This window comes from Macadamia integrifolia, chromosome 11, assembly GCF_013358625.1.
Source record: "Macadamia integrifolia cultivar HAES 741 chromosome 11, SCU_Mint_v3, whole genome shotgun sequence".
NCBI classification, from domain to species: Eukaryota; Viridiplantae; Streptophyta; class Magnoliopsida; order Proteales; family Proteaceae; genus Macadamia; species Macadamia integrifolia.
This window is the reverse complement of record NC_056567.1, coordinates 8,602,665-8,611,366: the sequence shown is the minus strand read 5'-3', so window position 1 is coordinate 8,611,366 and position 8,702 is coordinate 8,602,665.

Sequence of the window (8,702 nt, the reverse complement as noted above, 5' to 3'; positions counted from 1 at the left end):
AAAAAAAAAAAAAAAAAAAAAAAAAAAAAAAAAAAAAAAAATTATGAAGACTGAATATGAATCTAGCCATCCAATAAATGAGTTTGTTTCTGTTAGCTGATGTTCTGCTTCTGTTGAATCTTCATGTAGACAATGGTTACATAGGCTCTGTACTGTAACGATTATTTTTTTTAAACTTGATTTTGGGTCTGGCACACTTTTTTGCAGTTCTATTTTTTTTTTAATGATTCAGTGTCTTAAATGTTGTATGGTAATGCTAAAAAAAAATTGTTTTTGTAAGCAGGAAGAAACAGAAACCTGTATGGTTCGCATTTAACCGAATGGTTTCTTTTAGAAATCCATATTTACGTAAAATGCCATTTGAAATAGAAACTTAGCAATTTAGGCATTTATATCCTTGTTCACGTGGTTTACTTAGAACCCGTGATCCCATGCTGATGTAGGGGATTTCCTAGAAGACTAGGGTCCCGACAAAAGTGACTCAATTAAGGTAAGACAAACTTAAGGGGGGGTCTTGGGATTAGGTTGGGGTTTAGGTATGCTCAACAAAACAAGATTCAACATGCAATAAATAAAGACAAATCAACATGTAGCCAGGAGCAATATCAATCTCAGCGGAAAAACACATAATAACTTACTAAAGCTTCAAGTGGAGACATGGGGAAGGAAACAAATGTCATGCAAATGTTAGGTTCAGCACAAATCAATCTAGGCACCAAATAAGATATGCAAACAATCAATGTCCTTTAGCAGCCAACTAAAATAGAAACTCAGCAAGGGTTTTAGAGATATAACAGTGAAGAAAAAAAAAAAGACTTAAAACAGTAGGTAAATTAGGTATAAACGAGAGGGTAAGGGCTGGTTTTAATGCTAATGGGCTGCAACATATAACAGGGATTAATGGAAGTGGGGGGGTAGTTTAGTTTGATTATTTACCTTGTTGCTATCTTGGTCTGAGGAGAAAAGAAGATGATATCCTCCAAAACAGAAGTGCAGTCCACCTTATTTGACGAGGGAGAAGGTCCAGTTTGATGATGTAGTGCTCGGCAGCAGCCCAACTTGTGGATGAGGAACTCAGCAGCAACCTAGGTGGGGTCTTCTCGATGGAGGTGATCTCCAATTACTTTGAACAATGGCTGTAACAGGGCAGCAGCAACAGAGAAAAACAGAAAACAGCAAAGAGAGAGATGGAGGTCGAGAAAGGGAGGGAGAAAGATGAGAAAGAGAGAGGGAGGCGAGACTGAGAAACGAGAGAGAGAGATGTTGGCCTTTTTATTTTGCTCATTCAATAATGAAATCTCCCATCGTGGCCAATGGCCTTACATAAATAATAGGATAAATATTAGAAAAAGGAAAAGGCTAATCTAGGAACATAATCTCAGAAATAAAGAAGTTTCCTAAAAAAAACAAATAGGAGTGTTATTTAGTTTCCTACTTAACTCAATGACCTAAATAAATAAGATACTGGGAAATAAACCTACTAAAACAACAAATCAAATGGGGCCCACAAAATCTTGTTCGATAGGAAAGAGAGAGGGAACAACCAGCATTGGTTAAGGCTAGTCGATTCCTCCTTTATTCCTTCCTTCTTCCTTCTATTCTTCCAGCCACAAAGATGGCTGTTTCTTCTTCTTCTTGCGTCTGTACATCTTGATGTCTCCATCAACTCTCCCCGGCTTGGAAGAATTCACCTCCGGTGAATTAGAGCTCATGTAATATTTAAGCAGGTCTGCGTTGAGTTGTTGGATTTCTTGCAATGTAATCCAGGTGTTGTCAATTTCCGGATGTCCACGCCACTTGACCAAGAACTCTCTAGAACCTCCAGTGTGTGTGGACACAATCCTCTCATCAAGGATTTCCTCAACTTCTTCAGTTCTCCTCGTGACCTTAGGCACAGGTGGTAACGAGGTGGGGGGAAGTGGTTGGCTTGGCTCAGAAGTCTCATCAATGTTGAAAGGGAAGTCTTCAAGGTCATCAGGATAAAAAGAGGTGAAGGTATAGGTACCATGGTACGGGACTAGGTCTTCAACATTGAAAATATTGCTGATCTCCATGCTAGCTGGCAGATCAAGAACATACGCATTGGCACCTATCCTCTTGAGTACCTTGAACGGACCTGTGCTACGAGCATGTAGCTTGCTCGCTTTTCCCCTAACAAAACGTTGCGGCTTGATTCTTACCATCACCATATCGCCCTCTTGAAACTCTTGTAGCCTTCTGTGCACATCTGCCTTCGATTTGTATTGCTCATTGCTCAGTGCTGTCTGTCTTCTTATACCTGCATGCAAATCATGTATGTGCTGAGCAAAAGATTCGGCTGATTCCTGGAACTAGACACTACTGGGATAAAGTCTATGGGTGTCCGGGGATGGTATCCTGAACATATCTCAAAGGGGGACAGACCAGTGGTACGATTCTTAGAACTATTATATGCAAACTCAGCCTGGCTAAGGACTCGATCCCAACTAGTAAGGTGTTCTCTTATGAGGCAACGCAATAAATTCCCTAAGCTCCTATTGACAACCTCGGTCTGGCCATCGGTATGAGGGTGGAAAGCGGAGGAGAAACGGGGCTTCGTGCCCATCATCCGCCATAGGGTCCTCCAAAAATGACTGGTGAACTTAACATCCCTATCTGAGACTATGGTGAGGGGCAACCCATGGTAATTGACAACCTAATTAAAGAAAATTCTGGCTAATATGGATGCATCGGAGGTCTTAGAGCATGGGATGAAATGGGCCATCTTCGAGAAGCGGTCCACAACCATATAAATAGAATCATGGCCTCTCGAAGTTCTTGGCAGACCAAGCACGAAGTCCATGCTAAGGTCCTGCCAAGGGGAATGGAGAACGGGTAGGGAAGTGTATAATCCTGTGTTTTGCTTTTGTTGTTTGGCGGTCTGGCACGTCCTACACTGACTCACAACTCTAGCAACATCCCTCTTCAGCCCTGGCCAAAAGAATCGGTCCTCAACGAAGGTGATGGTCTTATCTCTACCGAAATGGCCAACTACTCCCCCAGCATGCAATTCCCAGATCAGGAAATCTCGGAGTGAAGTCTTCGGAATGCACAACTTGCTTCCTTTAAAAAGGAAGCCCTCCCTAAGTAGGTAGTTCGAGCGGTTGATCGGGTTGCCTTCACTCAAGGAAGTGAATGGCTCACTAAAATCTGGACAGGTGGGGTATTGGTCCTTGACTCGCTCGAACCCTACAACCTCTACATTCATTGCCTGGAGTAGCACACTAGCCTGACTCCTAGCATTGGTGCGACTGAGTAACATGTTCACCTGGCTCAGTGCATCTGCAGCAGTATTCTCGACACCAGGTCTGTGCTTGAGTACAAAACTGTACTCTTGGAGAAACTCAACCCACTTGGCATGCCTTTGGTTAAGTTTCTTTTGGGCGCTCAGGTATCTCAGAGACTGGTGGTCAGAGAATAGCACAAATTCTTGCGGTAAAAGGTAATGTCGCCAATAGCGCAGTGATTGGACAACAACATAGAATTCCTTGTCGTACGTGGAATAACGTTGCCTAGCTTCATTAAGCTTCTCATTAAAATAGGCAACAGGGTGGCCCTCTTGTCCTAGGACACCACCCATCCCAATACCAGATGCATCGCAATTCACTTCGAAGACCTTAGAGAAATCTAGGAGGCGCAGGACTGGAGCTTCAGTCATAAGCTTTTTAATCTCATTAAAGGCCTTCGTAGCACTCTTAGTCCATTGAAACTCCTTTTTCATGTAATCGGTGATAGGAGACATAATGGAACTAAACCGGGAGATGAACCTCCTGTAGAAAGCTTCTTACCTCATGGACATTAGTTGGCTCAGGCCATTCTACAATCGCTCTCACTTTCTTAGGGTCAGCCGATACTCCCTGAGTTGACACAACAAATCCTAGGAAGATGACTTGATCACTCATAAAGGTGCATTTCTTGAGGTTGACATAGAGTTTCTCTTGTAAGAGCACAGGAAAAACCTTCTGTAAGTGATCCAAGTGGGAAGACGGGGTCTTACTATAGATGAGGATGTCATCAAAGTAAACCACTAGGAACTTACCAATGAATGGTTGAAGCACTTGATTCATTATCCTCATGAAGGTGCTAGGTGCATTTGACAAGCCAAAAGGCATGACTAACCACTCAAAGAGGCCATCCTTCGTCTTGAGGCTGTCTTCCACTCATCTCCAGGCCTAACCTTAATCTGGTGGTACCCGCTCTTGAGATCAATCTTCGAAAAGATCGAAGAGTTGGCCATCATATCCAGCATATCTCAAGCCTAGGGATAGGGAACCTATACTTGATGGTGATTTTATTGATGGCCCTACTATCAACACACATACGCCAGGTTTTCTTTGGCGTGAGCAAGGCAGGTACAACACACGGGCTAAGGCTCTCCTTAATGAATCCCTTCTGCAACAGTTCATCCACTTGCCGTTTGAGTTCGGCGTGTTCTTTGGGATTCATTCGGTAATGGGGTAAGTTCGGAAGAGAGGATCCTGGAACTAAGTCAATAGCGTGCTGGATATCACGCATAGGTGGTAACTCATCAGGTAGTTCCTCAGGGAATAACCTCTCGAATTTTCTCAACAAGCGTCGGACTTCTCTAGGAGCCTCAGTGAATAAGCGTGACCTATCGGTATTACTCTGTATGGCAACTAGAGCATAAATCACCCCTGACTCGTGACACTCTCCTTCAAATTGTTGTTGATTTAAAATGTTGAGTGTTTTCGTGGGGGTGTGTTTGGATGTACTTCCCTTGTGTTCTGGAACCCTAACTTCCCTAGGGGCACTGGGGGTCAGTCTGATCTTCTTCTGTTTAAACTCAAAGACATAGGTGTTAGACTTCTCGTAATTGGTGACATCCCGGTCATATAACCAGGGTCTACCTAGGATGATGTGGGCAACATCCATCTCTAGGACATCATACCACACTTGATCCTCATAGCCTGCAAAGTGTAGGGGAACTAAACACCTCAGATTAATGGGAATGGTGGATTGATCAACCCAGGTGACCTTATAAGGCTTGGGGTGGGATTCAGGTTTGAGGCCCATTCGAACGACAACACTCTTGGTGACCATATTCATGTAACTCCCGTTGTCTATGGCGACACGGCAGTTCTTGCCCTAATGACATGTGTAAGTGATGAAATATTAGTTCGCCGCCAATCATCGCTACTCCTAGGTTGTGAGACCATGCATCGCACGATGCCGAGCTTGAGGTCAGCGGCCTCCTCGGTGTCCTCATCAGATATGGTCTCATCTGGTCTATGGTCCTCATACTCATGGTCCTGAAAACGCTCTTGGTCACCTTCTTCAGGGGTCTACTCTCCCACATAAAGATTTCTGTTGGGACACTCTCTGGAGAAGTGACCAAACCCGCGACACTTGAAGCACTGTTGTTGCCCACTACTCTTGGGTGCTTCGCCCAAAATTCCTTTATCCTTGTCAAATTGATGCTGTGGTGCAGCAGGGGGTTTTGGGAATCCAGTTGAACCTTGGGGTGGTTTTCTAAATTGGGACTCCCCAACTTGGAAGCTCTTCCTCTGAGAATAAGTTCTCATGGAGGATTCTACCTCAAGAGCTATCCTGAACGCCTGTGGAACGTCTCGCACCAGGTGGGGTGCCATACGAGACTGAATTTCGGAGTTGAGCCCGGTAAGGAATCTGGATTGTGTCTGCTCAACATCCTCCTGAATATGGCTTCTAATTTTCAATTCATTGAACTTGCTCATGTATTCGGTCACAGTCAATTTTCCTTGCTTCAGGGTATTCATTTCATTCAACAACTGGAGCCTATAAGTGATAGGCAAAAATTCCCTTTTGAGCCGCTCTTGCATTTCTACCTAGGTGGTGATTGTCTCAAGTCCTAGGTGGTTCTCTTGGTACTCTAGGTCTGTCCAGAAGTCCTGGGCAGCTCCAATAAGTTTGAACTTAGCAAATCGGTAGCGGACTTCCTCTGGCATATCGTAGAAATCGAAGTACCTATCCATCTACTTGATCAATCCAGAAGGATCCTAGCATCGATCTGACCATCATAGGTAGGGGCATCTACCTTAATCATCCGTCTGACATCAAAGCTTGATGTAGGGGGTTCCTAGATGATTAGGTCTCCTACAAGATTAACTAACTAGGTAGGTTAACTCAAGGGGCTTAGGTAAATAAGACCAAAGAATCTCAGCAAACACGATTAAGCATGCAAGATAAAGCGAGACTAATAAACAAAGTAGCCAAAAGCAATATTAATCTAGACGGAAAAACACATAAATTCTTACTCAAGTTTCAAGTGGGGACATGGGGAAGGGAACAAACGACATATGAATATTAGGTTCAGCACAAATCCATCTAGACACCCAAATTAGATATGCAACAATCGATAAAATAGGCATAAACAAAGGGCAAAGGCAGACTTCAACGTCAATGGGTTGCAATATATATAATAGGGATTAAGGGAGGTGGGGAGGATTTAGTTTAATACTTTACCATACTGCTATTCAGATCTGATGAGAGAAGAAGAAATCCAGGTTCTCCAAAATAAAGAGGTTGTAGTCCACTTTTCGTTGAAGAAGATACATCCAGCCAATTGTAGAGAGAGTAGCAGCAGTGGTGTAAAGGCAGCAGTGTGCAGCAGAGCAGTTTTGTACCGGCAGAAATATGTTGCAGCAGCAATTTTATGACAGCAGGAATATGTTGCAGGAGCAGTGAGGTAAGGCAGCAGGTGCAGCAGCAACAATTTTGTAACGCTAGTAATGTGTTGCAGCAGCAGTGAGGTAAGGTAGCAGGTGCAGTAGTAACAACACAACAGCAGAAAAAAAAGAGATAAAACTGAAAAGAAAGAGAGGGAGGCGAGACAAGAAGACTGAAAGAAGAGAGAGCCGAGAGAGTAAGGTATGGCGTGAAACAGTGAGGCCGAGAGTGAGAGACGAGAAGAGGGAGAGAGGAGAGAGAGAAATCGTGGGGGAGGGATTTGGGGCTGTTTTGCCTTCAATATTCCTCATTAATTCAAAATAAACAATGGCCAATGGCCTTACACTTAAATAGAATAAACTTCCAAAAATAAAAAGATACTTAGAAACTCAATTGCATGAAATAAAAAACTACCTAATAGATCAATATAAAGAAATCCTAGTTTCTTAATTGTGTAAGACAATCAAATATCACTAGATTTAAAGCAAAGTACTAGAATCAAATAGGATTTGGTGGGATCCACAAAATCTGCCAAGTACTAGAATCAAATAAAATTTGGTGGGGTCCACAAGATCCACTGACTGGGAGGACAAAGGGGGGGTCGAACCCAGCGCTGGAGGGCTGGTTCGACTCCTCTCTTTCCTTCTTCTTTCTTGTTTAATCCTCCAACCACAAAGATCTCTTTCCTTCTTCTTTCTTGTTTCTTCTCTTTCGATTGTACACCTTGATGTCCCCATCAAAGCCCCTATCAGGATGCTCATAACCCTCATCATCTCCGTATTGGGTTTGGCGTCTTGGCGGTGGGCCTCGACCCTACCCCGATCCCTACCACGCCCCAGGCCTTGGAAGTTACCCCCTATCTGGTCATAACCATTAGTCTGGTTATTCTCGTTTACTTCCTCAGGGTTAGGGCCTTTGCACCTAGGTTCAGTGCCAGTTGTGTTACGGCCTTGCCGTCCATCAGGGTTTTGGGCACTTGTCTCGAGGGCAGCCAACTTATCGGTAAGGGCTTGGAGATGGACAACTTATGTTTCTTGTATGGCTTGAACGGCTTTTATGAATTCAACTAGTTGCTTAGATTGGGTGGAGGTGCTAGTGGGGTCAGACATATCCTGGTATGCTCTACCACTACGAGTGGACATAAGGAAATGGGCAGCCAAGGTACGGTTGCTACCAAAGACTCAGGGTCTACTCAGAATCTCCAATTGAGACAAGTAGTTAGCCCTTTCAATCTTGAGGTCAAAAATTTTCCTCTCAAGTATGTGCTTTTGGAGGGAATAGCGTCCAATGCTATTTGGTCCCGCCAACTTAAAAAAGAAAAGGGTGTCCTCTAATATATGGAATTGCTCTCTTAGTTCAGACTCGACTACGGACAGCTGGTGACGGAGACTAGACCTCAAAAGGTAAGACATGTGAACAAGGGGCAACAATACCTAATTACTCTAAACCTAGACAAAACCATGTTCTGATACCAAGATGATGTAGGGGATTTCCTAGAAGACTAGGGTCCCTACAAAAGTGACTCAATTAAGGTAAGACAAACTTAAGGGGGGGTCTTGGGATTAGGTTAGGGTTTAGGTATGCTCAACAAAACAAGATTCAACATGCAATAAATAAAGACAAATCAACATGTAGCCAGGAGCAATATCAATCTAAGCGGAAAAACACATAATAACTTACTAAAGCTTCAAGTGGGGACATGGGGAAGGGAACAAACGTCATGCGAATGTTAGGTTCAGCACAAATCAATCTAGGCACCAAATAAGATATGCAAACAATCAATGTCCTCTAGCAGCCAACTAAAATAGAAACTGAGCAAGGGTTTTAGAGATATAACAGTGAAGGAAAAAAAAGACTTAAAACAGTAGGTAAATTAGGTATAAATGAGGGGGCAAGGGTTGATTTCAATGCTAATGGGCTGCAACATATAACAGAGATTAATGGAAGTGGGGGGGGGGGTGTTTGAGGGGGGGGGACGTGGATGTTTTTTCCTGTGTTATTTTTTTTTTTTTTTTCGG